This window comes from Mus musculus, chromosome 15 (assembly GCF_000001635.26).
Source record: "Mus musculus strain C57BL/6J chromosome 15, GRCm38.p6 C57BL/6J".
NCBI classification, from domain to species: domain Eukaryota; kingdom Metazoa; phylum Chordata; class Mammalia; order Rodentia; family Muridae; genus Mus; species Mus musculus.
Window position 1 is genome coordinate 86,720,723 of NC_000081.6, and position 25,543 is coordinate 86,746,265.

At 46.3% G+C, this 25,543-nt stretch overlaps 2 long non-coding RNA genes across 7 annotated transcripts in view; one reads left to right on the forward strand and one right to left on the reverse strand.

The window, feature by feature from the left end:
- 4930543I03Rik overlaps positions 1–25,543 on the forward strand; it is a 61,978-nt gene that overhangs the window by 16,566 nt on the left and 19,869 nt on the right. Inside the window, exon 4 of one of the 6 annotated variants that reach the window (XR_875540.2) lies at positions 3,168–3,861. The exons of the other annotated variants lie outside the window; for them this stretch is intronic. This is a non-coding gene — a long non-coding RNA (RIKEN cDNA 4930543I03 gene). Of the gene's footprint in view, positions 1–3,167; positions 3,862–25,543 lie in introns of those variants that run through there. 6 annotated transcript variants of the gene reach the window in all.
- Positions 1,485–18,182, reverse strand: Gm52184. The gene is made up of 3 exons (XR_003951526.1): positions 18,026–18,182; positions 5,966–6,077; positions 1,485–2,221 (listed from the first exon to the last, which is right to left on the reverse strand). It is a non-coding gene; the product is annotated as a predicted gene, 52184 (long non-coding RNA).

Sequence of the window (25,543 nt, forward strand, 5' to 3'; positions counted from 1 at the left end):
ATGGAATATCAGCTCTGGGAATGCTGGGCCTGGTCTGTATTGCTCAGCCTGGCCACAGCCCTGTCTCAAGATCAGTTGGTTCTTTTCTTTCACTGTTTTCACTGTATGGGTCCCCGGGATTGAACTCAGGTTGTCAGGCTTGGTAACAAGGGCCTTTATGCAGTGAGTCATCTCCTGTGTCCCCAAGAGCACACCAGGACTTTATTCTCCCCGTAGCACCATTCAGTCTTTGGCTTGTTAGACACCTGAAACTCCCTTCAACCACATTCACAAAACATTGCTGACCAACCCAGTCTCCCGAGCCTCTGCTTAGCTAGAGAGAGGGTCCTAGACCATGGAACGTGAGCCCCACCTTCATTTTGTAGAGAGATGACCTGAGGTTGGGGAGAGGGGTGTCTCAAGGAGGCAAGATGGTAGAGCACTTTAGAAAGATGTGATCCAGAGTGGAAGATGACAGATAGGGAGGCTGTGGTCCATCCTAGGCTGTGGTCTGATGGGTTGGTTGTGAGGGGGAGGGTGACTGTGGACCACACTTCTCTCCTTGACCAAACTTCTTTCATGTCCTCTAGCCAAGTAGGTTTGACCCTTGGCCTCGGATTGGCAGGCTGTCCTCTGCCCGTGTGCTGCTCCAGCTGCCTCACAGTGCGTAGCTGTCACATTCTCTCCTGTCACAGGAGCCTTGATATTGATCGCCACGGTTCCATCTTCAGCAAATAACCCAGAGTGAATTTTCTATTACAGTGTCAAGGGGCTAGGGACTGGAGAAGAAAGTGCAAGACCACATATGCTTCTCTCAAAACCCATGTGTCCCACTTTGTGATAAATGCATGGAAGCTTCGGAAGAAGCTGAGTCCAGGTCCCTTTAAAGGACCCGAGGGATACCCTAACTACTTTGTTTAATAGACTAGTTGGGTTCTAAGCACCCACAAGCCTTCTGTTTATAGGACTGACTGCTGTCTGTCTGTGACATAAGACAGCAGCCAGCTTCGTTTGCTCATAGCTATAATTTACCTCAGCTCACTCATAGCTATAATTTACCTCAGCTCACCAGACCCAGGGGCTCCAGTGCAGCGACAGCCAACTCTGAGGCTGCCTTCCACTGTGTCCTCCCTGATGTGGGGGGCAGGAGCTAAGAATTGGGACTCTGCTCAAGGTCACAAAGGCATTTAGTGGCAGGGGACTGTGTGGCAGGACCCTGTCCAGCTACACAGACCTCCTTATCGCCTTGGGCAGATGTCTCAGAGCCTGGCTCTGCTCTTCCCGCCAGGCAGCGTCTGACCCCAGGAGCCAGGTGCTTCTTAGGAACTGCATCAGAATCCTTTATTCCTTTTGAGCCATGACCTAGAAAAAAAACCCATTTGTGGAGCACAAAGCCTGCTACCTGCTCAGAATACAGGAGCAAGTAATAACTCCCTTTGGACCCTGGGCTTCCGGTGTGGTGAGCAGCAGCCACAAATACCTGCACTCAGGGGCTGGGGGGCTCTAGGGGCTCTGTGGTATCTGGGGAGGGAGTCTGGGGGCTCAGATCCAGATGTTCTCCAGGCAACACCATTTGTTTTCCTGCCTTGAATAAATCTGAGTCTTGAATGGAGGCTGGGTCCTCTTGGAGAAGGAACTTTGATGCTGAGCTCTTCTGGAGACAGCTTGGGGGTTGTGTGGGGCTGGGGGAGGGCTAGAAGGTCCAGAAGAAGGTCTGGGGGTCAGAAATGGCAAGGGGTTGTTAGATCAGGTCATCTGTCTGTGTCTCTGGAATCTCAGGTGCAGGGAATCTCAGAAGACCCGGAGGGTGTGAGATGTCTGAGCTCTGAGACGTCCTGAGTAGAGGTGTCCCCCACTCAGACAGGAAGGCATTATGTGTGCGTCCCTATTTGGCGATAGCTCATCGACCCCAAGCTTTATTGTTGCCTATGAAGTTGCCCAGATGGATAAGCACAAACCGAGAGACCAGAGTCCGGCTGGGATCAGCTGAGGAACTGCTCTCAGGCTCCAGCCCAGTCTAGACAGCTGGGATCCAAGAATAGTAAGATGGGAGGCTAGTGTCTGGCGGAGCCTGGGTTTCTCCGGGGTCAGAGTTCTGAAGGGCTTCCAGGAGGAGACAGGTCTTGGCCCTCTTGAGACAGAGGGTAAATTCACCACATTGCCATGCTTTTAAAAAGAACACTTGAGATGAAAGAGGTTAGCACAGACACAAGGGGAGGTGCCAAGGAGTCAACGTGGGGCTCTGTGGATAGAAGGCGGGACACTGGTTACCAGACTAAGCTACACATAGACACCGGACCTGATGACTTACAACCCTCATGACCTGACTGAAGGGGTGTGTCTTCAAAGAGAGACCCCAGTCATAGTTCTTCAAGAAAGTTCCATCTCTGTTCCCTGAGTGGTAAGTTCTCCTGTCTGATAGGATGGAGAAACATTAGTAATAGAATGATTACTGCCATGGGCAGTAGTTATTGAGGACCACATGTTCTATCAGTTGGTACCCTAGGATGCACCTTCAGGCTGTATCCCAGACATCTTTCAACTTGCTTCAGGATCCCGAGTCACTTACGTGACTTCTCTGAGTCCCAGCTTCCTTCCTTGTAACACGTTGCAACATCGTTGCAACACGATAATGACCGGTTTTTTCTCCAAGATCCTTAGAAAGTGAAGTCTGTCATTATAGGATACATTTGGAGCCAGAAGGATAAAAGCTTACACTGTGTCCTCCCAGAGATGCAGAGGAGGGCACTGCCATGTGTCAGGATGTGGAGGAAGGCAGCGGCACAGGCTTAGGCAAGATGGATGTGGTGGTCTGGAATGGAAGGAGGTGAGGATGGTGGTGGCATCTGCTGGTGTTTTCCTTGGGTGTCTCACGGGAATCACTGGGGGCAGCATGAAGCTGGAAGGCTTGGATGGTCACAAAGAGGAGGTAGAGTGGGAAGAGCCTGACTTTCCTGTCCGACGAGTGGATAAGGGTCTCAAAGGCTCCTTAGCACTAGTAATTTACCAGAATGGATTCTTGGTTTTACGTAGCTAAGTAGTCTGTTGAACAAGCTGGATCCTACATTGAGAGCGAGGAGCAAAAAGGCCATGTAGGGCTGTAAGGAGAATAGTTAACCAGGGGAACCAGAGGAACAAAGATTGGGATCAGCTGTTAAGTTCTTCTGTTTTCTTTCTCCTTTTTGAAGGCTACTCTTGGCCATGGCTGGACTTTCTCTAATGACTCCTGGCTGATTGGCACGGAAGCAGCAAGTTTCTCCCAGCGCTATACGGAGACCTCCTTTGTGTCCTAAAGAGGAGGTTCAATGCTCTTCGATTTTGAAGAACAATCTCGGCTAAGGAGCCCAACTGGGCTTCCAGACGGGAAGCAGAATTTTCTAGACAGCTCAGGTCTATGTCTAGTTGAACATGTGTTTCTTAGACTCTTTTTTTATACCCCATAACTAGGGCTGAAGTTTCAACTGCAGCAGAGCCCATGATACCTGATTCCACTAATAGAGGAATAAGAATGGGGACAGCTTTTAGGGTACGGGGGATCCCAGCATCTAGATTTAGATGGGCCCTGTCTTTTTCTCCATTATAGATCAACACCTGGTGTGTAACACTCTCAAAGATGAGAAGTGGGTTTTTCTTCAGTGTGAACAATTTTAGGTTTATGAGAGAATTAGTGTGTCCCCAGAAGGCCTTGGTTTTTGGAAGCCCACTCAGCATAGTAGTATTCTGGCTTCTGGAAGCTTGGAGTAGGGCAGGGCCAGGGGCAGGATGACATCAGCCAGCCAGACACAATACTGGATGAATCAGAGCCCCCTTTTCTTTACAGATGGACCCACAGCCCTGGGGGTATGCTTCTTCCCAGGATCGAGCACACTATCCCCCAATAGTCTCTGGAAGCAATATTTTAAAGAAATCTACCTGGAAGGTCCTCAGTAGATAGACTATGAACTCCCAAGTTCCTGCCTCTTTAAATTTCCATCCAAGGTCCCTGCTTATGCAGGTTTGGGGCCTTTCTCATGGAGAGACAAAAAAGGCAAGATAGAGTGACCATAATTATAGGGCCCATATCCAGTCTTATCTTTAGGGTGTCAGAGGACATATCCATTATTATTTTCTGTAGTCTCCTTTATCTGGGTGTGCTGGATCTATAGGGGACTTTGGTAGCTCTCATTGCTATGGGGGTAGCATGGGCCATAGGCTATGGGCTTTTTCTTGTTGGCTCCTGGTTCTGGGTCAAGATTTTCTTTACTCATACAAGGTCACCAGGCTGGAACACATGGACAGGCTCAGACACAGGCAAGGGCATAGCCTCCTGGACCACGCAATGATTGGTCCCCTGGGTCTGATGTGGGGCCCGCAAGGACTTGAAGAGGGAGTGGTTGGCAATGTGTCTTACGAATGTCTAGACCTTAGGAGTGCAAAAAGTAGGAGGTTGGCCCAATTTTTGCTGGCCTCATGGACATATTTAGTTTATCTGTCTTGAGCTTTGTGGCCTTTGGACACAATGTAGTTTTCAATAAACATTTGAGTCCCTTGACAGATTTAGGAAAACTTTGGCTGTGAAGGTGAGGTCGTTGTCAGACCCTAGTGAAAGGGGTAACCAAAGTCTAATGTAATACTGGGGCCTGAGAACAGTTTTAGTTGACCCCAGATGGATAGTCTGGTGGTGTTTGGCAACCGTCTGCTTTCTGGTAAAGGTAAGGGATATGGTCCAGCAAGAACCAGCATCCATTTGTTTCCTGTTTGGCATCTTTCCCCCTTTTGCTCATTTGGTATCTTTGTGTACAGGTGGACTCTAGAGAAATTCAGGTTCAGTCAGTATAACCAAGATCTGGAGAGGCCCCACGGGTTCTAGGGCCACCTTCTCAGTAGTCAAGCCTGCTACCCTGTTCCCTTGAGTCTCTGGGGATCCCCTTTTGGATACCCTTTGCAATGGTTAGTGGCTAACTCTTTTGGCAGTCATATGACCTCTATCAGGACCCAGATTTTGTTTTTGTTTTTTATTTTTTATTTCCTTCTTGCCTGAGGTGAGGAGCTGTGGTGATTTGAATATGCTTGACCCAGGAAGTGACATTATTAGGAGGCATGACCTTTTTGGAGGAAGTGTGTCACTGTAGAAGTGGACTTTGAGACCCTCCTCCTAACCACCTGGAAGCCAGTCTTCTGGATTTCTTTGGATGAAGATGTAGAACTCTCAGCTCCCCCTGCACCATGCCTGCCTGGTAGCTGCCATGCTCCTGCCTTGATGATAATGGACTGAATCTCTGAACCTGTAAGCCAGTTCCTATTAAGTGTTGTCCTTTATAAGAGTTGCCTTGGTCATGGTGTCTCTTCACAGCAATGGAAACTCTAAGGCAGGAGCCACTTCTCCCTCTATAGAGGACCCCATGGACATGGCCAATGGCAAATACATACCGATTGTCCATGTACAGAATGACGACTTTGCCCTTCACCTAGCAAGAAGTGCCTGAACTCACGGTAGAAGCTTAGCCCTTTGTGCTGAAGTCTCTTGACTAAGGAACTGGACCCAAGCCATCCTGACCAAGGTGATAACTGCACCCCACCGCACCTGATTTCATCTTGAACAAAACTGCTCTGATCAGTGTATGGTGCCTTTTCCTCTCCTCACAACGGGACATCTGGTAGGTCAGATGTGACAGACTGGACAGCATCAGTCATTTCCAAGTGAAGTGTGGATTAGGGATGGAGACAAAGATGGAAGGCTCCCTGCCATCCAGTCCAGGGGTTGATGGGAGGATGCAATAGCTGCAGTCTCAAGGGTAGCAACAGCTGGGCATTCCCTGTCTGAAGTAGGAGCTGAAGCTGCTACAGCCATCTTTCACTGACCACTTTTGCATTGCCAGCACCTGCCTGGATGAGTTGGGCTGTGAACTCCTGCTGGCTGGAGCCAGAGGGACCGGGGCATCTCCCCTCACAGAGAATGGTGCTGCAGAACCCTGTATGTGTCTGCTGCAACATCACAGAATCATACCTTGCTGCATCCGCCTTCTGGTTGCCGGAGTCTGATGATCGTGACTTGGCTGCCGTCTTGCAGAGAAACTGTGCTGCATTATCTTTGGTCAGCAGGCTGGCTGAGCTGATGCCTGAAGTTGTGTAGAATCAGATATGGGCCTGGTCCAGGAGAGGTGCCCAGTAATGTACTATCCACTAATATTACACATCCACCTCTCTGGGGTTGCCCTTGGAAGGACCACCATAACAGATGGGATGGTTAGGAACAGACCCTTAACCAAAGTCTGTTTGTCACATTCTTTTACTAACATGGCTGTAAAATGTTGACTGCCCCCAAATAAGCCAGCTAACTGTCAGAAACAGGATCAAGTCTATTGTACTGATTGGCCATTGGGATTTTCTCGGGTCCTAGTGCCTATGGCAAGGTCCCTCTTTGTATCACTTATGTAATCTAGGCATCCTTTCCGCTTCTTCTTTTCCTGGTCTTTTGGCTTCCCCTTCTGGGATCTCTTTTATTTTTTGTTTTACTTTTTTTAAAAATAGAGACATAGCTATTATAAACCTCTTGAACAATCTACTTATGTTTTCAAACCCTTTTAACTTCTGAAATTTCTTTTCTAATCTCTCGGGCTGACTGAATAACAAAAAGCTATATATATGCAGCTGTCTTTAATCCTTTAAAAGGGGCCTCGTGAAAATTGTCCCAAGTCTTCTCATGTTGGTTTTTTGTTCTTGCTTTGGTGTTTCTGCTTGTGTGCTTGGTTTCAAAGCCAGAATGGTACTTCCATTACCCTGTCAGTTGTTCTGAGGTCTGGGGACTTGTTACAGAACCTCTGGAAAGACACCAGAGCACAGCTGGATGGCCCCGACCTGCTCTGCCTTATAAAGACAAGCACTCTGTGTATAACAGCAAAGAACAAGAAACTACAAAGAGCCCACTGGAAGCCTTTGATCTGGAGAGCATAACAAGTTGAGCATCTGTGTGTGCTCACTAGCAGACAGGGGCAAAGAAAGATTTGGTATATAGCCAATAGAAATGTGGTCTACTGAAAACCAGTGAGGAACAGGAACGACCTCGAAACAATAGCAAAAAGCTTGCTATCCCTGTCTTCAGAGTCCTGGCGGAGAGGGGTAGTGCAGGGTGCAGAGAGTCTGTGTGGGAGAAATATTGGCTAAGAACTACCCATAATGGAGAGCCATGAAAAGGTACAGATTCAATGACCAAAATCAACCCAAAGAGCTCCCTGACCAGAAAAGTAACCAAACCAATGAACTAAATACAAAACCCAGAAGGCTCTGGACCTGGTGGCTGTAATTCCTACTTGGAAGGCTGGGGCAGGAGGGTTGAGAGTCCGAGGCCCATGCGGGCAGTTCAGGAGCTGGAATTCCATGGAAGAGTGCTTGCCTGGCCTGCATGAGAACCCGGCTCTAGTCTCCATCACTTCAAAATCAAAAACTGAAGGAAGGCATAGGAAGGAGGAAGTGTGTGAGACAGAGACAGAGCGGTAGGCTGGAAGAGAATTAGGTGACTGCAGATTTCTCATGGGAAATCAGAGAGCCAGGAGAATGGATGTAACATTTTTTAAAACTCTGAAGGAAAAAGGATGGATGACCCAAAAACCATGTTCAACAAAAAGTCTCTTCTAGGAGAAAAAGTGGAAAGAGACAGACCAGAGGAAGCCGGGAGCCCTAGCTGCAGGCAGCTCTCCAACAACTGAATGGAGTTTTTTGAGAAGGGAAGCTACACTAGAGGGAGCCTGAGGCTCCTGGGTGAGGGAGGTGCCTGTGGGAAGAGATGGCGGCCAGTTCAGCATTCTTTAAACTTTAGAGTCTAAAGTGAGTATGGCCCTGGGAGGTAAGATTACAACATGGATGGGTTGTAATGTAAACGGGGTGGTGGGAGTGGTAGGGTCCAGGTTTCTGCCCTCTACTGGAAGTGGTAAATATTATTAATTCAGTCTCAAAATATTATTAATTCAGTCACAAGCGTGCTAAGAACAGATCCTGGAAAAAAATTACACTGAAAAGCTAGAGGGATAAAATGAATAAAAGCATTTAAAGGATCCAATCAGAGTGTGGGAGTTGGCAGGGGTTGGGGGACAGAACTGAAATGGTAGAAATGTTATCCAACTAAAAAACAGATTAGAAGGAAATCTCTAAGCTTTCCCTAGCATGGGAAGATTCAGAGGGAGGGGGAGGGGAAGGGGGAGGGGGAGGGGAGTGAAAGCAAGAGAGTGAAGTGCTAAGCAGTGACCCAGGCTGTCACCTGTCAATTATCCTATCTATCTATCTATCTATCTATCTATCTATCTATCTATCTATCTATCTATCTATCTATCATCTATCTATCTATCTATCTATCTATCTATCTATCTATCTATCACATCTATCTATCTATCCTTTATCTCCAAGTCTTTTAAAGAATCACGTATTCTTTGATAATGTCATACATGTGTGTAATGTATTTTGATTTATGTTTGCCCCATTTCCCTTCTTTGTCACCCTCACACTCGCTCTGGACCTCTTCTTCATGCCTTTCCTATTTTCCTGTCTCTTGATTTTTGTGATGCACTCAGTTTAGTTAGGGATGCTTACATGAGCATGGGTGTCAAGGTTTCTACTGGAGCCTAGGCTTCTTACCAGAGGCCACACCACTGAAGAAAAAGTGGTGTGGCCTTCTCTGAGCAACCACCAAGTACCAATAGCTCCTCAGCTGGGGTGGAGCCTCAGGAGCTCCCCCCCCCCCATCCACATTGGAATGTTGACTGGCTTCATCCTGTGGATCTTGTGGAGGCAACCATAGTTCTTACAGATTCATGTGTGCAACTGCAAAAGACAGTATTTCACAGGATGGCTCCCCTGCCTCTGGGTCTCACATTCTTTCTACCTCCCCATTTTGTGATGGTTTCCTCTGAGCCTTGGAAAGGGGGATTGACACTGATGCCATGTTTGGGGCTGAGCACTCAACAGTCACCTTTTCCCAATCAGTGACAAGTGTCTGTGTTAATCATCTTCTGTCACCAAGGTTGAAGAAGCACTAACATATGGATGTAAACATAGGCATTCGAGGCAGTTTGACAGCATGTCCACTTAATGAAACAACAGCAGTAGATCCCCTCAAAGGGCCTCTGGGCATGCATTCCCTCTTGAGAAACAGGCCTCAAATCCTGTCAGAGAGTGGTTGGTTACCCCTATAGCACTCACGCGACTATTGCATCAGCAGGCGCAAGAGTGCCCTGGCAGGTTGGTGTTGTAGCTGCAGCTTCCCTGCTATAATGTCGACCGGCTTGATATTTCACAGGTCCTGTGCAGGCAGCCACGACTGCTGCCAGTCCATGAGTGCAGCAATCCTAGCATGCCCAGATGTCACTGGTTTTCTCTGGTCCTTATGGCCCAAAGGACCACCACAATGGTCCCTGAGTGTTCTCTCTCTCTCTGTCTCTCTCTCTGTCTCTGTCTCTCTCTCTCATTGTATGTGTGTGTGTGTATTATAGCTGTCCCATTTGTGGCTGAGAACTCCACTGACATCCTCTGTACTTGACTAATTGTGACATTCTTCGTTCTCCATCATCTACTGGACAAAGAAGCTTTCCTGATAAGAACTGGGCACTGCACTAAGCTATGGCTGCATAGTCTAGGTGATTTTTTTTTTTTTTTTTTTTTTTAGAGAATTAGGGTGATGTCCTTTGACATAACATAATTCACATTACGAGGCTGGACATAGCTTGAGAGAGAAGCTAAGAAAAACAACACAAAAGCAGACCACTGGAAGTTGGTGAGATTCATGACCAGAGGCACAAAAGCAAGTCCCCAACTGAGTCTAAGGAGAAAACATTTGCTGAGCATCCAAAGTCAAGGCAACCCAGTATAGTAAAAGGGGAAAGGAGGCAAAAAGAATCAAGTAAGGATTGTAGGAAAACATTTGATGAAATTCAGTCTACCTCACGACCCGAAGTGTCACCAAGGTAGCAACAGTCACCTGGTAAAGGGAATATTCTAGAAACTTTCAGCTAACACCACACACCAAGGTGAAGGTCAGAATGCATTCTTCTGTAACCAGGAAGAAGAGGCAGCCCCATTACAGGGAGTCCCAGGCTGGCATTGAAACAGGGAGGATGCCCAAGCTGGTGACAATTAAAAGAAAATGAGGGGCAATGCCTGGTAATAAAAGGGCTGATATTCCCAGAAAACAGAACAAAAATATAGCATATATAAGTATATAAAATATACCATGCATAGGCTATAACAACACTTAACTGTATGAGTCACTCAAAACGAAGAAATATAATGGTCACAGGTACGTGTATATATGTGATTTTGTATGCACAGAAAACCCAAGGACCCTGAAGAGGCATTGCTCAAGTAAGTCAGCTCGGGGCTTAGTAGACACAGAATATAAAGGCAACAGCAAATATCCATCCTATATCTACACACTGAGAATGAACAAGCAGAGACCCAAATTATTATAAAAATCCATCACCTTCCACTCAAAGCAAAATAGGTGTCTTTAAGTACAATATATATGAACAGAATAGTATGTGAGACAAATATATAGAAGCAGAAATGAGAAAAGACACAGGGAAATGGAGAGATAACACCATGCTCACCACTGAGAAGGCTCTGTACAGCTAAAATGTCAGTTCCTCCCTGATAGTTACATAGGTTTAATGCAATCCCAACAACAACAACCACAACCACAACAACCACAACCACAACCACAACAACAACAACAACATCCAAACTGGCGATTACCACAGAGGCCCATGGTTGGTCAACGTGCAGAGAATAGGAGACTGTAGAAGTGCTAAGCCCTAAATGGGACATCTCTATCATACTTCACCTTAAGGCTTGAGATTTGCACGACAGAGGGACCAGAACAGCCATAAGAGCCACAGGCAGCGCACAATCAAAAGGTGTTTTCCAAACACAGCAGGGCAGGTGCATATGAGAATTTACCTTGGTTGTGATGGCATGTTCAAGTTCTGGGTAAGCCCAGGCCAGACAAAATCCCAGGCAGAGAGAGAAGATGAACACAGAGACCCACCTCTAAATGAGGAGCTGTTGACAGCTGACAGCTGCTGGAAGTCAGCTTGCTTTAAGTGTGCGATCCCATGCTCAGTGGAAGACAACACATCCAAAAGTATATATGGCTATCCCAAACTGGACCCTGGGTTAAAGGGAAGAGAAGGAATGGAACAGGTGGAGGTTGGGAAAGGGTGTGCATCTGGAATAAATTGGAGAGAGAGGTGGATGTCATCAAAAACACACTGTGTAAAAAGTTTGAAGAACTAACAAACATGAGGAAAAAATTAAAAATGCATAAGGAAAAACAAAGACAGCAGGATAAATGAAGTGACTTTTCAAGAGAAGAAAAGAAACCCTTTGCACCCAGCCTTGTTAGTGACGTGGAGACAGTGGCAGGCATGGTGGAGATGAAAGTCTGGGTCAAAGGAACAGGATAGGAGTTCGGAACCGTCCTTTCCCGTTATGTTGACCCTACTCAGCACAGCTGCCTTAAAGGGAGTGCTCTCTTTTACAAGTGGTGTGGGCTCTCGTCTACAGAAAGGATCTGGATTTAAACCTTCTGCTTCCTACAAAAGCAGAGTCGGGGAGGGTCACAGAACCAATTGCCAGAGGTAAGCTGTGCGCTGCTGTAGAGGGGAAATTTAGGAGTGAATGAGGTGACCTGATAGGCAGAGAATTCCAAGAGGATGACTGAGAGAAGAAATAGGGGAAACCCTGCAAAACTAGTCACTCTGGTCCTGGGGGGGGTGGGGGTGGGGGAGAGGCGGGGAGGCTCTGTGAAGAGGATAAGCAGACAGCTGTGCATCACATCTGGTAGAAGATGTCTGCCCACCATATTCGAACTCCCAGTCACAAACCAAGCACCAGGAACAGACAACTCCGTGGGTCAAAGGAGTCTAACCACTGAACAGGCACCAAGTTAGGTAAAGTGTGTGTGTAATGCATAAAGAGAGAGGAAAAAAAAAGACTCTTAACATCATTAGCCAACAGACAACACAAATCAAAATGGCGAAGCGATGCCTCTGTGCACCTGTTACAGAGGCGGAAACAAACCAGACATAAATAAGTATGGGGGAAGACGTGATGAGGTCCTAACACACATGCAAGGCAGACGTGTGAAGTTCAGCACATGTCTCTGAAGCCCGCTCCTGGGGTTCACTATAGGCACAGAGGGGCAGCCGCAGCTACTTGACAGTAATCTTTAAGGGTAGGGACAGCCAAGGCATCTCAGCTGATGGAGGGGCAAGCTTTAGTACTTCCATGTAATGACAATGACTTTCCAGGATTGTGAATAAATATTGACACCTCAATGTGGATTAGTTTCCCTAAGAGTCCCTGCCTCTGACACCTCTGGAAAGACTGAACCATGACTCCAAAGAGATCAGTGGTTGTTAGGGGTGTGGGTTGGAGAGATTATAGTTTCAGAGGAGCATCTTTTGGGAGGACTTAAAGAATCTCTGTTGTTTTCAGTCTTGTAGATCTGCCAATCTACCTACCACACAATACTTTTTTAAAGATACATTTTAGACTATATAGAGGTAGGAATGTAACAGGGCCATCACAGTGCCTGGTACCTCTTGCTTTTATTCCTGTTGGGCAGCCAGCAGACTCTACTATCTTGCTGTGGGAGAAATGAATGGGAGCACCCAGACATGCCAAGTGTGGGTGCCCAGGCAGCACCCTATCTGTGGTCACCCAGAAGAGTTCTCTATGGTTCACTTAGCCCCCCTGTGACCAGCTTCTGAAGGGTCCCACTCAGTATGCCAGACCATTTTATCCAGCATCCTGGCTCCTGAGGGTCCCTGATCAGCCACCACACACATAGAGCCTTAGTAACCGACTGTGCCCAGTCTTAAGAGTATCTACATGACAAGGTCAAAGCCCCTGACCCTGATATCAGCACTCAGTCTGGATCACTTGCAACCTCCCTACCTATGTCTTACCCTCTCAGCCTCCTCAACACTAACAGGGCCTCCTGGGGGTGAGGGCGAGATTTTGTGCTCTACTCCTTGCATGTCCTCGGGACGCAGGCAAAAAGGTAGACGTGGCTGAGTTGAACACAGCTCTGTGGATGTGGCAGGACCCTCATACCTAATGAGAGATCTTTGAGTATGAGACAGTGGTGTTCTTGGGTCTGTGGGCTCTTGGGAGTGCACAGAGCTAGAAGGCATGGTGCATGGGATATTGTCTTACTGTTCTCTGGGCTGGGATTGAACCAGTTCATGTATGTTCACAGTGGGACTGTCTGTACTCCCAGCAGAGGATGAGCCCCCAAGGTGATCCTTGCTTTAAAGTAGGCTTTATCTAGAACCATTGAGGTGGGGCAGGGAGCGTGGGAAGGGAGGGGCAGGGCTAACCACATATCCATAATGGACCATGAAGAAAGAGCAAAGCCAGGGATTGGGTGTGTGTATGGGAAGGGTGGGAAGTCAATATGAGGAGACACCAGAGAGAGACAGGCTCAGGCTAAACTGATGTTACAGAATTTATGCTGAAGATTGTCCATAGAGACACATAGAGACAGATACTCTTTAGGGGAGATAGAGGATGAGACCCCTCAGGTATGGATCCTGGTGGTGGTGGGTTCTGATGCATTGGTTCACTTAGTACCTCACTGAAACTGGACACTGAGGAAGGTCGGGAGCCCCTTTATTCTTCAGTATGAGCAAAGCAATCTTTTTGGGAGACACCATTTCTTTGCAGGGTTCTAGCCTGTGCCCCGCTCCAGGCCCTGATAATGAGTGTCTTTGTGCATCCCTGTTTCTCCTTTCCACATGGGAGCTGGAGAGTGGATCAACACGTGGCGGTGTTTGCACTGAACCCTGGCTCTGCTGCCCACGAGTCTGTAGCGAGTTACTCAGGGGGCCTCCGAGACTGGCCCATGCATGCTGATGCTGGCTCATGCCAATTACAGGCTGAGTGATGGAGCAGCCTTGTGTCATCTCGCTGGTGCGTGGCAACAGCAGGTGAATGCTATAGTTTATGATTTTCAATTATAAATCAAATAGGCTGAGTTCTCGCTTCTCTTAATAAAGGCTGTAAAAGCACCGAAGCGTGGACATCTTCTGCAGGGGGTTGGGGGGAGAAAAAGCGGGTTGAGTCTAGCTTTGGAAGGAACATATCTGAACAAACACACAGGGGAGATAGATGTAGAGGGTCCTCTTTAAGGACCTTGGAAGGGGTGAACCGTGCAGCCAGCACTCAGCTTCACCACACATTCCTCTTCTAAGTTTAGTGCTAACTCTTTAGCCTGAGCTGCTTTCAGCAGAGGCCAGGATGTTTATCTTTGGCTTCTGGGCACACATTCCTGGGAACCACAGGATGGTTTGAGTCTTTGCATATGGACGAGTCCAGAGCAATATTCAAGATGGTGGGTCGTTAGATGAGAGCAAAGCCAGATCTGCCCATCTTGAGACAGTGATGATTTCCTTGGAGAACCTGACTTTGCTTTAGCTGTCCAAGGATGCAACTTGTGTGTCCTTGCTGTGGTTTGACTGTGAGGTACCCGTCCCAGGCTCCTATGTTTCAACGTTGGTTGAGGCTACTAACAGTTTGGAGAGGCCGTGGAGGAAGTAAGTAATTGAGATAGATCTTGAGTGTTAGAGCCCAGTGCCACTTCCGGTTCTCTGCCAAATGGCTGCAAACGCAACATGACTGCTTAGTCTCTGGCCCCTGCCACATGTCTCACCAGGGACCTGCATGTGGCCGGTAAGAGCTGGAGGGCAGCACCAAGGTCATTTGTGTCACTTAATGAGCTTGGAGTTGCCACCTTCGGGTAAACATGAAGGCCATGGGAGGTAATTTCTCATCAAAGGAACAGACTGTACAGTGGGTGGGCAGGTTCTGCTTAAATTGAAAAGAGCCACATTGGTGGGGGAAGGAGGAGGTAGCGGGCAGCTGTAATTATGTGATGGTGGTGGTGAAGGTTAAGGTGGGCTTTTGCTAGGTGGGGAGGCTGGGAGGGTCTTCCCCAGGAGTAGAATTCAGACTTTCAGGAAGGTTCTCCTTGTAGCACAAGGCCAGGGTCCTGACTGGGCTGCATTTTCTCACTCTTCTGACATCCACTCTATGAGGTAGATGCTAGAGAGCCTTGATCTTGGGCATCTCAGCCTTCAGAGCAGTGAGAAATAAATTTCCTTCATGTGTTCATTATTTAATCTGCAGTGTTCTGTAACAGCAACAGAACAGAGCAGAGCCAGGCCCATTGGTGGAAACTTGAGTTACAGTAACTAAGGGAACCATTCTGTAAGCATGCAAGTGAATTTTCATAGCAATGGGCCAAGGACCTAGGAATTTCCAGGTGCTGCGAAGAGCTCAGGGCTGTGGATGAGCAAAACTTGCCACAGTAGTCTGAGGTGCAGTCCCCAGGCAGGCATCTCTGAAAAACAGAGCAGAGTCCTCCCCTACTATACACATCCTCATATTCAGGATGGCTGAGATTATGGAGACGGGACTGGGAGCTGCATAGAGAGGGAAGAAGACCCAGCCAGGCCTGTGCAGTGAACTAGGTGAGCCAGGATACAGGAGACTATGCAAAGATGCCTAACCTGGAAATCATGGGGACTGGGGACTGTCAGGGGGTTGATTGTTTCTCCTCCAAATTCTTCTTGAATATATAAACACAAGAATTGCAAAGTGACCCTGTTTGGAAGTAGAGTTCAAATGAATCATCCAGTGGGATTCATGCTATCATGAAAAAGAAGAGACTTAGGGCTGGCAAGGTGGCTCAGTGGATAAAAGCACTTGATGCTCTTACAGGGAACCAGAGTTTGGTTCCCAGCATCCACACCAGAGATCTGACTCCCTCATCGGGACTCCACAGTCACTTGCACTCATGTGCATGTACTCACACACAGATGTGCACATAATTTGGTCCATACACATAATTGATAATTTTTTAAAAGGTGGAACTTGGGCTCAGATATACAGAAGGGATGGAGTGTAGAGATGGAATGGAGGTTGAGGCTACATCTGTGAGATGTAGGATGCTAAAACAAAGGAGCAATCAACAGGAACCAAAGAGAACCAAGCACTACAGCCTCTTCCCAGTACTCACAGGGTGCTAGCCTTGAGGATAGGATGCCTTCCTCTTCAACCTTAGCCTCCACTGTTGTGAGGACCATTGTTATTTTAGCCCCTGGGTTTATGGTGCTTTGAAAGGAAGGAAATTATTTGCCTCTGTGTTGAAGTTCCACCTATATGTCTCACCCGAGGAAACAGTCCCCTGACAATGTCATAGATGTCATAGATGTGAGTCCTGACCTGTCACCTCAATCGAGAAAGAGAGAGAAAGAGAGAAAGAGAGAGAGAGAGAGAGAGAGAGAGAGAGAGAGAGAGAGAGAGAGAGAGAGAGAGAGAGAGAGGTGCCTTAGTTCCCTGTCTATTGCCATGATAACATATGGGACAAAGGATTCACTTTTGGTTCATAGTTCTAGGGTTCAGTCCATCATGGTGTGGAAGTCAAGGCAGCAGGAGATGGGAGCAGTGAGTTGAGTTGTTGGCCATCTGGAGAAGAGTCAAGCGTGCTTGTGCTTAGTTTAACATAGAAGATTTGATCTGAGAAGCATCTTGGATAGGTTTGTGCGTGGTTGATTCCTGTAGATGGTGAGATTCTAAGTGAACAAAGTGTCTGTGAGTCCAGGGAGGAGGTCAGCTGAGTAAGTGGCTCTCGACCCTGACAGGAGTGAGTGGAGTCAGACTTGGGCCTGACATGGGATTGATGCTGAAGCCAGTCTTAAAGTACAAGAGCCTATTCTGCCCAAGACCCTAAATCTGTATGTTTGACCTCAGGATTCTTTCATGTTTGACAATGAGGTCTGCCCTTCTGTTTGGTCCATCGACACTGGCATGTCAGTGAGCCTTTGGCTAAGAGGCTTAGGGCATCCACAATGACTCAGGAAGAAAACCACTAGATCTGTGACAGAAAGATGTTGTGGGAACCCTCCTTAGAGATGCTCATTCTTCAAGTTCCATAAAGCAGCCCCATCTTCCCTTCATTGGCTTAGTCAAGCCATCCTTACCCAAAGCAAATGGTGCTTTGCTATTGTATACATCAGCCTCATAAGCATCATTTCTATTTGTTCATCAAGGAGGAAAGAAGAGATAGGAGTGGCCTCTCTCCCCATCACAGCCATGGAGGTGACAAGAGATTGCCAGAGACATGAGCTTGACTCTAGATGGAGAATGATGGCCAAGGTAAATATTTGACAGGGATGGCAGCAAGCCTCAGAGATCACTATAAAGTAGAAGTTGTCAGAAAGGCTTTAGGGTGGACTGGGAGAAGCTGGCAGCTGTGAGCTGTAGCCAGAGTGGGAAGAGACCCAGTCACTTCCCAGCTCATTAGCATGATAAATCATCACAGCCAATCATAAGTGACCCCAGTAAGGCATTAGTCACTAATAATACTAATTAGTACCATGAATTAGGCTCATTCAGCCACACAATGAATGAATACTAATTTAGTATCTACTATGAACCAGACAGTGTTTGCATTCTGGGGGCATGGTGCAAGGCAGACAGCCCTGCTTCCCCACTCTCCAGCCTCCCAGTATTTTAGGGAAGGCTGGTTCAAGAGACTTCACAGTGTGGACCTGTGGGGACTCTGGCTCCTTTCTCTGCCTCAGGTGAACTCCTTTATGTACTTAGTTGGCTTTCTAAGGCATAAGGTAAACAAGCCATCTATTAGCAAAGGGAGGCATTGTTCAGGCTACTATTGCAAACTCCTGTCACAAAGCTAGACGATAACAAGGTGGTTTTAGGAAAATGGAATGTGAGTGCTCTCTTAACTATTGTTAGTGAGGAGGGAAAAAAATAAAATAAAAGGAAGAAAGAACCAGCCACGTCAGTCACAGACTGTTGAATAAACTCAAACCATGGCATGCAGCCAGAACAGTCCTCGGGGGGGAAAACACATGACTGGAAATTATGATCGGAAGATGACTTTAGAATTAGGACAATTATATCTGTTAGCTGTGGTTGCAAAGCGAACCTGAAGCTTAATGGTCTTAAAAGCTGGGGCACTGGGATCTGTGAGTGGCTGAGTCATTTTTCTGACCTGGGTTAGTATGGCTGGTCCCACCAGGTTGCCGCTCCTCTGTGGTCAGTGGATAGATCCAGAGCTGCTGTAGAACTGTGTAACTTGCTGACATGATGCTGGGTAGAGGTACTGGCTTCCCCATAGGTGACTTGGATTTATTTTTATACTGCCTAGGCTTCCGAGTCAGTAAGAAAGAAAGAGCAAGGCCAGGGATGGGGGACATTTCAGTTTGAGTCACAGTTGCTGCTGACCTACTGGCCACTGTGAGTCATCAGGCAAAACCCAGAGTCAGTGTGGGAAGCGACTGACCAACAGCAAGGACACAGGTAGGGCCATGGTTGTGGCCAGTTTTGCTGACTTAAAACACGTAGAACACACAGAATACGGTGTCATGGTTGGAAGGATTGGTGAATAGGAAAGATACAACAAAGACCCATGATATGGAGATGAAAGAGTGGTTAGCTGGCAAGTGTTCTCAGGAATATGACAATGTCACAGAACCAATAACATTCAAGAATTAATATCAGCAACAGAAGCAGATGAAGAATTCAACACAACACTGCCAAGAGGACTGCATCAGAACAAATGTTTGAAAATGCAAAGTCACCTGAGAAGATTGCATGTTTTTGTTTATTTGTTTGTTTGAGACAGGAGCTCATGTAGCTTGAACTTGCTATGAAGCTACGAAGGATGACCTTGAACTCCAGTTCGAGAAGGGTGATCTTTTTACCCCAGTGTTTGGCTTGCAGGTGAGCACCACCATACCTGGCTGTCAATACTCAAACATAGTTGTATGTGAAACACGTTTTCAGTTGGATAAATTTCCAGATGTCTTAAAGCTTAGTGAGTGAGGTTCCGAACCTGTGTACCAGGGACACTCTTAAAACCTAGAGCAATAAGTGAGAAGAGAGGAAGAAGGCTGAAATGACATGGGCCAGCCGCAGACCCAGGCCAGGGGAGAGAGATAGGATAATTATGGCAGACAGGCTTGGTAGTCTAGGACTAGGAGCTGGGCATGCCCCAAGTCCAGTTAACTTGCAGAAAATAGGGAGGAGACTATACTCTCATCTGGTTTCCCTGCTGTCAAAGTCCTTAGTCACAGTACTAAGGATTACACATATTGTTAGTATAAATAAATCTTCATTTGGCCCATTTATAACTGCCTATACAAAATAGGCTATCCAACTGGGATGCAGAAACATACACAAACACACACACACACACACACACACACACACACACACACACACACACAGAGAGAGAGAGAGAGAGAGAGAGAGAGAGAGAGAGAGAGAGAATAAGGAGAAAAAATTATAAATGAATATACAAGTATTAAAAAGAAATAACTAGCTGCCTTTTGAAAGTAAGGTATATTGAACTGTAATATATCAAACAGAGCTCTTATGCATCCTAGAGGTGGGGACTTGATTTGGTTCATGATGTTTGGCTCTTGTCTCCAGTGAGATTTGCCTTCCCATCTTCTGGCACCTGTTTTCCCCTCGCTTCCTCTTTGATGCATAGAATTTCTTTAAGTCTCCTCTGTCATGCTGGGTTAGTTCACAGATCCTTCAGTTACTGCTTTTCATGAGAGGTCTTTATTGTCCTGTATTCTGAAGGATAACCTGGTTGGACATGGTGACCTAAGTTAGTAGTTCCTTTCTTTTGAGCCTCGAAACACATAGTTCGAGGGGTTGTCACTCGTGAGGAGTGTGACAGCGTGCCCAGAGCCCTGGATTTGATCCTCAGCACTGCACAGCAACATCAAACAACTTAAAATGTTTGCATTTTCAGATGCTGTTTTAGTAATGCAAACTGTGTGAATGTTGATCATATATAGTTTACTACACATTTGGGATTTCAAGAGACGTATGGCTTATTTATATCTTATGTGGCCCACTTGCAGTTGTTTTTGAGTGATGTTAGGAAGAATAGTTTATGTAGAAAAGCACAAGAAGCCCATTGCCTCCTTACATGTATTTATGGGTGCCCTTTGCATAATGGCCGCATCCTGTAGCTGCAGGCTCACAGCTTCCGCATGGTTTGGGGGTTTCTTTGGTTATTTTAGTGTGCAGGATGTATGTGCCTTTAGCCTCTGAGATAATTATTTCATCTATTCTGATTAGTGAGATTTGGCTCTTTACTAGTGTCTGGTAGGTCTTCTGTGCTAGATATATTCTTTATTTTTCTACATTACAGACAGCAGCCTATGTCTGAGCCCGGGGATCATTCTTCTGCTTGGTGTAGCCTATCACTGAGGTTTGACGGAGGCTATTATTAACTCTCCAGGCTTCTGTGAGGCTCCTTTGAAGAAGCTCTGGCTCTGTTGAATCATGAGGTTGTGTCTGGAAGCATCTTCCTGTCTTCACTTGTAAGTTCACTTGCTCGCTGGGGTCATGGTCACTGAGTTCCTTGCCCAGAGTTCCATCCATGCCAGTGTCTCTGGAACTCATCACTCAATGTTCTGAACTCTTGGAGGAGTCGAGTTCCTATGTTTGCTTGTTTTGGCCTCATATTTCCGTTATGAGGTTTGTGCACCTGATGGGTAGATATCACTTCCACAGGCATGTAAGGGTTTTCAGAGGAAAAAAGGCCACTTTAGATGATGTTCCTGGGATATTATTCACTGCACACTGTAGGATTTAATCTCCAATGGACTTAGCAGATTCCTTTTGGCTGTGGTTGGTGGGTTTCAACCCTGTGTGTGTGTGTGTCAGAGCCTGGGTAACCCATCTCCTCTGTTGATCTCTTTTGAGTAGGGTCACCGTGGTGGCTGGAGCAGATGTATTATAGAAGCTGGAGTGTGGGGTATGCCTCTATGGTTATCTGGTATTTTTTTTTTTAATGTGCTGTCTGCATGTGTATGGGGTTAGCCTATACTTCGGTCCCTCACAGAGCAATGTCCATGACAGTAGTTAATGTTTTCTGGGCTGCGATTGGATCAGTGTCCAAAGGCAGGGCGTGGCCTCACTATGACTGCTGAGCTGCTCCTTTGCTTCATGTCTTGTTGATCTGAAGTGTCCGACACGGTTCAGGCAGGACAAGCTGAGGCTGTCATAGTTTGACTCCCACGATAGGGCTACTTTTCAGAGTACGGACCCACTTGTTACACTAGTCACACCGGTTTTGTTCCTCGTTCCATTGAAAGGCAGTCAGCAAAAGACTGAGAAAGAAGTATAAAAGAAGCCAGACACAGAGATGGCACCAGAGTCGATGGACCCCAGCAACACTCATAGTACCAGCTGCAGAAGGGTAGGAAGGGAGGGAACCTTCTAGAAACAACCCAACTGCTTTAAGTGGATATGAGCAAAACTATTTCATGGGGGGAGGAAAAGGAACAGTAGAACAGGTAGGATAAAAAAGTCACGTTAAAGCACAATGCAAAGAAAAGGATGAGAAAATAGCAAAATAAAAATAGAAAAAACATAAACGGAGAGATAAAGAGGTAAAGCTAACATTCCTCCCAACAAGTGTTTGGATTGAGGGTGGTTCTGAGCGTGCTCTGTCTCTCCAGCAGCCCTGGAGCGGTGTCCTGCTGCCAGGCTCAGCATCTGGGCCAACCCTTTCCACTATTGAATCCAGTGTTTTGTAGACCAATTGCTTACAGTCATCTTGATGGAGTCCACTCTGTTACAACTTGCTCCGTGTCTGGCTCTGTGAGTTTAGATGAAAGCCCACAGCTATGTAACGTCCTCCTTCACCAAGTCAGGGACCATCCTGTTGGCCTCAAACACTTCCTTAATCTCCTTTGTGCTCCATCATACCCCCTTCCCATTGTCTGAAAGCCACCCATCAATCTGTGTCCATCTCTTTAGTTTCATCTCTCCCAGGCTCTATCCTGAGCAAGATCACACAGGGCAGAGCTCTGCAAATCTGCTTCTCTTGCTTGCATAGCACAACTGAGATCTTGCTTGAAATGACTAATCTGTTGAGGCTTGTTTACCTTCTCAGCACGTGATTAGTGCTCAGGTTGCTTACAGTGTGTCTGAGGGTGTCAATGAAGCTGTTGTAAGCACTCATGTGCAGGTGTTTGTGGGGCCATATGGTTCCGCTACGCACAGAGATAAACACCTAGGAGTGGGACAGTTGTATTGTTTGTCAATTGTGTTTGAATCGTGTCACAGTGAATCATTAGACTCTTTCCCAAAGTGGCTGTGTCATGGCACATCGCCACCAGCCGTGCTCAAGGGTTCTGGATGGTTCACACCCTTGCCTGGTATTGCTATTATCAGTGTTAAAAATAGCCACACAACCAATACTTGTGTGGCTGCATCTCATTTTTAACTTAGATTATCATGACAATAGAAGAGAGATGGTGGCAGGCATTGTTTTGTGCTTCTTACACACACACACACACACACACACACACACACACACAGACAGAGAGACATACAGAGAGAGACAGAGAGACAGAGAGAGACAGAGACAGAGACATGGAGAGGCAGGATGAAAGAGGGAGAGAGAAAAAGAGATGTTTTTATTTTAATTACATTAATTTATTTGTTTGGTGTGTGTGTGTGTGTGTGTGTGTACATGTGTGTGCCATATAGATGGCAGAGTAGAAGAGTATGTCAGATCCTATGGAGATGAAGTTATAGGTGGCTGTGAGCTACCTTATGGGTGCTGAGAGCCGTCTTATGCCAAAGCATCATAGGCTGTTGGTGACTTGTCCCATCATTTGGAATCATCTCTGACAAGACCCCCATCACACAGCCATTGGGGTGGTCCATATTCCAAGACAGACCATGCATGCAAATGTTTTGAGGGTGTAGATCTCCTGGAAGATTCACCATAGGTTGGCAGTGGCACCCTGAAGAGCATGTGCTCTGGAAAACAACAGAAGGCTTTCTTACACACACAGGTCAATGTGTATTTACAGTGTGTTCTGGAAGCCCTGCTGGCAGGCATTCTCACAAGAGCACCAAAGTGTGTGGTCACATGGAGAACATGTGTGTCTTTGGCAGCTTTATACAAAGTTGCCCAAATCTTGAAACAGTTCTAATGTTTTAGTGAGACAATAAATCACAGAACATCTGCAGAATCTCATACAACCATACATTTAAAATATTTATTCTTTGAACATTTTATACATGTATACAATGTATGCATTTATAAATGAATACAAATACAATCATATATGCATCATAAATATTCCTCCTACTCCCCCAACCCTCTTAGCAACGTACCAGCTTCATCTCTCCATCCTTCACTTCCTTCCCCTTCCTCCTTTTTCCCTTCCCTTTCCTCCCCCTCCTCCTCCTCCTCCTCCTCCTCTTTTTCTTTCTTACCCTCAGCTAAGTTCATACATACATGAGTGTGGGGCTGTGGTCTAAATACACAGTCAACCAACCAGTAACCACATCTTCAAAGAATGTGTCCCCCTCTCTCATCAGCCATCAGCAATTGAGCCTTGAGAGCTCCTCCTCACCTATAGTAGGATTTGGACAGTACAGATACACTGATGAATTGCTGATATAGTCAATGGTGCAGGTGGGATCAAGTATCCTGTCAAATAAAGGGATCTAGTTTCTTAAGAGAACACCCTATGTGGTTACACTTATGTATTACAAAAATTCACAGTAGCTTGAGAGGCAACAGATTTTGACAGCTGGCTTTCTTTGTTTTAGAACATTCTTTTTTTTTTATAATAACAAACAGGGAAAATATAATATCAGCTTATTTGATCATTATAAAACTAACCTGCTAGGACTTAGGTAGCTAAAATTCTAGAGAAAAAATTTCTAGGGAGAAATATATTAGAAACAGAAGATGGCATTTAGCTAGTCAGGGATAGGGGGTGGGGCTCGGCAAACATTTCAGGATTTTTGTCACGAGACTACAGTGCTGGGTTCGGTGGATAGAGGCAAACTGGGAGGGGCTTATAAAGCTTCAAGGCTTCTTTGAATCATCTCCACCACAGCGTTCCACTTCTCACACCGTCTGCTATGCTGATTAGCAATGCTTGTGTGGAACAGCCATGGAGGGGGAGGCTCATGCATGGTCCATGTTTGATGCTGAACATCCAGGAAAAATGAACAGATATCAGGTGTGTATTAGGAGGAGAAATGGGAGAAGAGGAGGAGAAAGAGGAGGAGGAAGAGGAGGAAGAGGAGGAAGAGAAGGAGAACGGGGAGAAGGAGGAGAAGGAGAAGAAAGGAGAAGAAAAGAAGAAGAAGAAGGAGGAGAAGAAGAAGAAAGGAGAAGAAAGAAGAAGGAGGAGGAGGAGAAGGAGAAGAAGGAGAAGGGGAGAAGGAGGAGAAGGAGGAGAAGGAGAAGAAGGAGAAGAAAGGAGAAGAAAGAAGAAGAAGGAGGAGGAGGAGGAGAAGGAGAAGAAGATTATTTCTAAAAATTCAGCCACTGGTTGGTCAGAAAGAATTCTGAAATACCCCTGTTTAATGCGATCAATAAATTAAAATATCAAGATAGTGTCAGCAAAGAAACATGGGAATGCATTAAAAAAACAAAATAAAAAAATTGAGAACTGCAAGAATATTTAAAATGACTCAAAAATATTTTATCAGCAATTTCAAAGTAGCTTAAAAGAAAATTAATGAAGTGGAAGGCGGGTTATAGTAAAATAGGCAGTATATTGAGACAATATGAAAAAAATGCAGACTCTGGTAAATATCTGAGCCAGGGTAGAATGAGTGGCAGACATGCCATTGTTGTCCCAGGGACAGAGGTAAAAGAGAACAGAGCAGATGCAGATGTTGGAAACATTTCACACTTGACATTACCGGATAGCTCATAAATCGCAGGGAATCTCAGGTAGACTAGATACAAAAGAAAAACAAAAACACTATGTCAAGTGCCCTGCTGGCAAAGCTGCTGATTATGGAGAGAGATTTCCTAGCTCATTAAATGTAGCCTGCATCACCTTGTAAGCAACAGCAGTGCTTTTGAAGGAGAAAGAGTTCCAAGAAAATCTCCTTCTTGAGCCTTAACCTAAGCTTCACCAAACAGAAGATCAGCAAAAGAAGCTGACCCTCAAGTAGAAACAGCAGATGCTGCCTGAAGTTGCTCTCCCCAGAGCGTTGTGTGGACCTAACATATGTCATTACATGTGACTTTTCCTGCTCCCTTGACAAAGGCCTGATATACAAGAGAGCTGGGTATAATTTTTGGCTCACAGTTGAAGGGGCCATGGCCCATCATGTCAGGGAAGGAATGCCGACCAGACTGTGAGGCAGCTGGTCACCTTGCCACTACAGTCAGGAAGCAGAGGACAGTGAGCTGACACTCAACTGAGCATCTTCTTTTTCTCTTTTTTTCATTTAGCCTGGGTTCCTAACTGGTTTTTGCTCCCTTTATGTCAGCGGGCACAAGCTAGAGCCATTTGAAAGAAGGCTACCTCAGTTGAGAAAATGCTTCCATAAGATGCAGCTGTAAGTCAGTTTCTTAGGTAGAAACTGATGGTGGAGGGCCCCAGCCCATGGTTGGTGGTGCCATCCCTGGACTAGTGGTCCTGGGTTCTATAAGGAAGCAGGCTAAGCAGAGCCAAGGGAGCAAACCAGTATGCAGCAACCTCCATGACCTCTG